The sequence below is a fragment of the Triturus cristatus genome, chromosome 2_1 (genome assembly GCF_964204655.1).
Source record: "Triturus cristatus chromosome 2_1, aTriCri1.1, whole genome shotgun sequence".
Taxonomy (NCBI): domain Eukaryota; kingdom Metazoa; phylum Chordata; class Amphibia; order Caudata; family Salamandridae; genus Triturus; species Triturus cristatus.
This window is the reverse complement of record NC_140581.1, coordinates 62,443,763-62,450,441: the sequence shown is the minus strand read 5'-3', so window position 1 is coordinate 62,450,441 and position 6,679 is coordinate 62,443,763. Positions and strand designations below refer to the sequence as shown.

Sequence of the window (6,679 nt, the reverse complement as noted above, 5' to 3'; positions counted from 1 at the left end):
ACCAGCGACTGACCTGTTGCCAAAGATGCCAATTGGGTTAGTTTTGGGGAAAGAACACAGGCCCTGAGAACCTGATTGGCAGGGACCCAGGACACAACAATTAAAAGTGCATCAGTAGTCTGGCAAGTGAGGGGGTTACTACAACAGAAACCAATTTTCCTACAGGCGTCAGGCCGTCTTGTTGTGCAGGCTGCAGTTGGACTGACTGCACAGCTTTACTCCCACATATTCTGTGCTCACAAGTAGGCAAAGGTTGCAAAAAGCTTCCTGTGACTCTTGCCAGTGGATGACTGGGCGTGTGCTTTAATGAAGAACGCATCTAGCCTCAAGAATGAGTGAGAATTGCAGGACATATTGATCATTGATACTTCAAGCACAGCTTGTGGTCCAGGGTTCCTCCTGGGGCTATCTCTGTCAATTGTCAATTGCTCTGGGGCTCCACTCCCTTCATTCCCTACAGGGTCAGACCCCCAATCATCCATAGCAGGATCCCTTCTCAAGTCCTATCATAGAGATATGCATCTGGTGTGCCTAACCTTTTCTCCCACCTCGGAGGTGTGTAGGCTGCTGACCGGTCACCCCGGGCAAGTCCCAGGGTGCCTGCTGCATGGCACGTATGGCTGTCTGTCCCACGGCTGCCCTGCGCATTTCCTTTGGTGCTCACCTCCAAGGATAAAATTGGGATCTCGGTCTCCGATCTGGGAAACAGGGTGTGCTGTTACGTGAGTACCTGCAACTCATGGGTCGGTGTCCACTGCTACCCCATGCTTTGGCTTCTGACTGTGACCTCAGATCAGATGTGGTGACCAGCTGAAATTAAGCATAGTACTAAGCAGAAGTAAAGAAACTGTAGGAAGGTAGGATGCTTCTAGCATGGTTACCCCACCATTTTCCCTGTTGTCTTTGTGTTTTTGCCCTAGTCTGACTGGGATCCTGCTAATCAGGACACTAGTCACTGTGCTTTGTCTCAAAATTGACCATGGTAAGTACTTTTGTACATCCACAATTGGCTACTGGTGTACCCTTGTAAGCCCTTAGTACACGGTACTGTGGTACCCAGGGCATAGGTATACCGGGGTCTCCCATGGTCTGCATCATGTATTATGCCACTCATGATAGTTCACTTAAACTGTGACAAAAGGCCTGTCATTGAAGCCTGTGTGAGTTGGTGCTGGCACCTCTCACAACAGATAAAAGTTCCTTTATATCTGAGGTCACAGCACTTAAAACCTATAAGTCACCCGTATGGCAGGCTCATTGTGTTCTCCTGCTTGCTCATGGCCCGCTCTGACTTTCCTGCTGTTGGTGAGTCCCTTGGACCTTGCACGTCCCAATGTTGCTTTTTCGTTCTCCATGCCAGTTGCGGCTACCAAGGTTTGTTGGTGCTCCCACCCGACACCGACCACCTAGTCACTGACATCTGATGAGGGACAGCTCATGCACATCTCCTGCTCTTCCTCAACATTGCCTGGTTTTCACAGCTGCAGAAGCAAGGTCACCGTCAACTCTTCTGAACCGTACAACATCGGTAGGCATTGCTCTTGCTTGCCTCCTGGTCACTCTTGACTGACATAGACTCTGTTCCCTCTGCTTGCAGGTTCTTCTCTTCCAGAAACCAGCCTTGGATTGTTTCAGACTTCTTCACCTTCTTGTCCAGAGGCACTTTTCTACAAGTCTTCCATTGTCATCTATGGAGGTTTCTGACGTCTCTTCACCCCAATTCATCTAGCTTCCCTGGTGTAGTTAGCCTGGCTCCTGGGGTATGCACAGGTGGGTAGCGCTCCAACTTCTGACCTCCAAGGGAATTCTTCGGGTCTTCTAAGAAGGGTTCTTCTTCTGCAAAAGTGCAACCGCAACTTCTCCATAGACTTCCATTGGTCACGCGGTGTTAAATTCCCAAGTTAAGCCCATGCAATGAAGCAGATTATTACTTGTATTGTTCTCAAAATATCATTTCAGCCATGATCTTTTGCACATATCTGTATGCATGACAATGTTGGGTTAGTTTCCTTGAAACTAAAGTTTTTTACACATCTCGCTTTGCACAACAAAATCACAATGCCTTGAACATCATGTACAAGGTCTCTTTTCGAACTATGAACAAATGTCATCTCTATCCTCATCCACAGGGCAACAGGGCTATCTACTTATTCATAACATCACTAATCTGTACGCACATTGCAAGGATATTCTTGGCTCCATATCTACACACACTCTAGGTATACTTAGAGTAGGGTTCTAATAGTAGGAGTATGCTTGATTACTACCTTGTTTTATATGCCTGCATGTATATTCTGTTTTAGCACAATGGTAGAACAATAGCTACTATTCATGCTTTTGGTGCTCAAAGTCACTTTTATCTGCTTCTTTCTATTGATGTTTGCAGTACACGTAGTTTATACAAGACAACGTTGGTTCAATAAATATATTGAAATGGTCCCACTGTGTATACTTCTTTTAAAATATTTGAGCAGGGGTGACTTAGCGAAAGATTCCATACTGTGTTGTTATGTTCAGTGGTTGTTAGAAACCATTTGCTCTCTGGTACGATAGGGGGCTTACAGTGGCACTGTGAGCTAGCTGGTCTATAGGCGTACATATCCTACAGGGGTGTCCTAAATCAGTCTTGGCACCAAGCCCCTAGTTAATGTTGTCCAAACAATGCACAGATCCTACTGATTACTAGGAACTACATGAAAAGGTGCCACCAACATTGGCTAGGCTCTTATTTAATGGTCAATCTGAGTTGTGCTTTCTCATAGATCCCTACTCAGATTTCAACCAGAGACTTATGAAGTGGGAAGGGAAACAAATTTGCCTCAGCTGAGTAGGAATGCCCTATGTATAGACTGCAGGTTATTCAAGCTTGGGGCATTGTGCATACATTATCTCCATAAAAATGTATTCAAATAAAATACTGTTGTTATTCTTACAATGTGCATGAATGGAGAAGCGGGTGAGTACATTGAGGAGGAGTTAGCCACTATAACCATAACATAGAATTGCAGGCAGGGAGTTACTATGAAACTATTACAGCATAGCCGCCTGGCAGTGGGTGGAGATTTAACCTTTGTGGTTGAAGCACATGAAGCATTAAGAGCAGAGATCATGCACGGGTTAAATTCCCACCTGCAGATGCATGTACACAATTGTTTCACACTTACATTGAAGATGAACCACCTGAGGACTATTTTCCATACATGGACATTAAAGAACTTACCAAGAGTATAGTAATTGGTTTAAAAGTGCCCTACCCCATACCACAGAACATGTGAGACTCAGAGGTTAGCTCAGTAAAAAAAAAAGGAGCAACATGGATGGTCTTAGCATCTTATACACCACATCCAGACATTGCTACTTTTACAGCTCTAGGAATGCGTACACTGTATAGAGATTTAGTAAAGATTTACAGAAATCTTACACAATGCATAATGAGAACATTGACAGTCTAACCTGAAAGGGCTGCTCGGGCTGCACAACCTTGATTAGCTACTACAGGTATTAGCCCCCAAACGCTGAACACTGTTATGGGAAAGATTCCCACCAGCCAGCGGCAGATCTCATTCTGGATAGCACAGAAAACAGCACAGCTTGAAGCAGTTTTTCCACATACAGACCTGCAGAAAAAACACAAAATATTAACAATTTGCTTGCCAATGAAGATGGTTCCCCTAATAGAAGATTATGTCACTTGAGTTACAATCTTCACTGCTGTTTATACCAGAACTCATGGTACCCCTTTAATAGCGGATATACACCATATACTTAAACAAATACGGAAAGAGTATGGGGCAGAACCTGCCCTGGACTTGGGGATGAAACTGATGGGCAATTTTGCCCAAGTTTCCACTATCATGTTAAGTAACATAAAAAGGGGGGCAGAAGCAGTGGCTATACATCAGTGCCTGAGGGAATTCACTCCTCTACAGCAGGCATGAGAATTCCCTAAGATTATCGATTAAACATATGCTTCACTAGGTAGACATAATCCGGAGCCAGACCTGGGGAAACAATAGTTTAGAGCAATTCTGAAAAGGATAACTCTAAGCAAGCACCATAAAGAACAAAAAAATAAACAAAATAAAACAGGCATAGGGTGGGTATCCTCAACATGAACACACAGTTTAAATACAAATGTAAATGTAGTGCATTTATATAGCGCTCCGCACACCCCCGAAAGGGTCTCTCAGGCGCTGTACACATACCGCTGTGGAACCCTTCCTGGCCTTTCTCTGTGAAACGCCCACTCCTGGGCACCCCCAAGGTGAAGCCAGGCATCCTAGTGCGTTTGGGGCTGTTGTGGAGATTAAGCAAGCTATTGCCCAGAGTTGCAGAGTGGGACCCATGATTAGAACAGGCACCGAGGCGAGAATTATCGGGTCCGGGGAAATTGAGCCCAAGACCCACTGAGGCAGGAGTTGAACCCTGGTCCGGGCCAGACCTCTGCATCAGGGTCTGCCGCTCTAACCATTGAGCCACACTTCTCCACATCTGAGAAACCATGATACTATTAGGAAGCCTGACTGGTATCAGAATACTGATACTCTTTCCTCTCGTTCCTTTAAAGATTCACCCAAAAACACATTTGGAGAGAAACGGACAGTCAGAGCACAGATCGGAAGAGCGTGTCAAGCAGAAAAAGAAGAAACATCACACTTCAGACTACATCATTCAACGGGAAGACAAACAAAAGACTTCTAAACCATAATTCAAATAGAAGAAGCAGGCACCTGGGATTACAATTAGAAATGCCTAGGCTACTGAGGACTCTGTTTCTGAACGGGGAATGGGCAGTTATGATGCTAGAGAGCAGTCACAATAGCTCACCAGAACTTGATGGATTATGTGGTGGCAGGAGTGAGCATATCATGGTGAAAACACCTGATATGAGGGTTAGTGTCCCACATCGTTTATACGAAATAACGCTCAAAATGGAGGAAGACATAACCAGGCGAGTAAAGTGTCTCTTTTGGGAGAACCTGACATATGATTATGACATTCTTTTGGCTGAAAAGGATTGGCCACCTGATTTCGTAGTGGATTGCCCAATGGGTGAGGAAATAATTTTACCTGCTTTTACTGTCCTAGTACCAGAATCAGTTAAAAATGAAATGCGCAGGAGTGGATGTTAGCACTAGCTCCTGCACTTTACTGCAGTCATGTTGGACGGGATGATGGGTCACCTCATCAGGAAGTCCCAATAAAATAAATTCCTCAACCACAGAGACAATACCCAATAAAGCAATAGACAAAGGAACAAGTCAGGGAGATCCTGGATCAACTTGAGTACCCTGTATCGTCTAGTCTTAGGTAACTGACATTTCAATGCTTCCATGCTCACATTTGCAGTTCAAAATGCACACCGTTCCACACTAATGAATAACAATGTACGGAAAAAATACTTTTCCTGGTACTTTGAATGGTTTAGTGACTGTCTTTTTCCTACTTCTGAATGGACAATTTCTCCCAGAATGCTCCAGAGACCATAGACCAGCTTGTGAACTTCTTTCTCAAAACACACGCATGATCATAGAGGGAACTGAGGGATCTGTCAATGGTGAACATTACATCAGTTCCAGCTCCTGAAGGAATTGTTTGGGATAGATTATAGTATGATGTGCTTAATTGTTGAAAGTTCCTTATTTGTTTAACATTTCCTTAAATTATATCACCAACTCTAGAACTTTCTCTGATGATTGGGACATTGAAATTGAGCATAATTTGATTGCAGATCTAGAGCAATCAGCTGCATTTTATATACCAATGAATTATATGATGGTACATCCAAATATGGAGACATGTTCTGCTACCAACATTATGGTCACCATTTGTTTGCACAAAACTAGTGTCCTGAGCGTTATTTTTAATTACACACAATGGAAACACTGCACAACACAGCCAAAAGGTAGTTTAAAGACATTTAAAAAAGCATGCTTATTTTTCAGGTTTTTAAACATCAGACCCAGCCTTTTATTATTACAAGCTTGCACCTAAACCTGAAAAGAAAAATATGCTTACAAACACCAAGCTGACATACTATGCTTTCTTTATTTCTCAACTGTCTATACAGGGGTTTGACATTTGGAAAGACACCATAGACACAAAATCTCTCTGGGGAACAAAGGATTGCCAAGTTCAAGGAACAGAAGCATTATTTAGAGCATGCCACATATCACATCAAATGATTTTCCTGAAATTTTTTTTCCAACAAACTTCATGTCTTGGTATAGCAAAAATTAAGGATTCGAACACACTGTGCATTCCTGATTCCCACATTCTCATACTTTGAGAATTGGCAGCACTTAAAACATTTCAGTGAGGGTACACTAGATAACATGATATTTAATAGTTCTTTTAATTAATCAGAACCTAGTTGGGAGGGATGGTTGGTTTGGAGACACAAATGGAAAACACAGTAGGATTTACTATCAATAGGCCTGATCAGCGATGCGTACAAATGGTACGTTCAGGGGTGGTGACATTATATAGTGTTGAGAAGTTATGTCTAGATTGGCAAAAAACCTCAACGCTTACCCAGATGAAGCAACACTTGTCCCTTCTTTCTGATAGCATTGATTTAAGGGATTTTTTATTAGGTCCCCAGGACCCATGTCAAAAGCTCTTTTTGTACTGTATATACAACGAGCTGTGGAAGATGCTGAGAAATTGTGCGATTTCA

The 6,679-nt window shown here is 43.2% G+C and overlaps 1 pseudogene; it reads left to right on the top strand.

The window, feature by feature from the left end:
* Positions 1-271: 271 nt before the first annotated feature.
* Positions 272-424, top strand: LOC146863733 (5.8S ribosomal RNA; annotated as a pseudogene).
* The last annotated feature ends 6,255 nt before the right edge of the window (positions 425-6,679 follow it).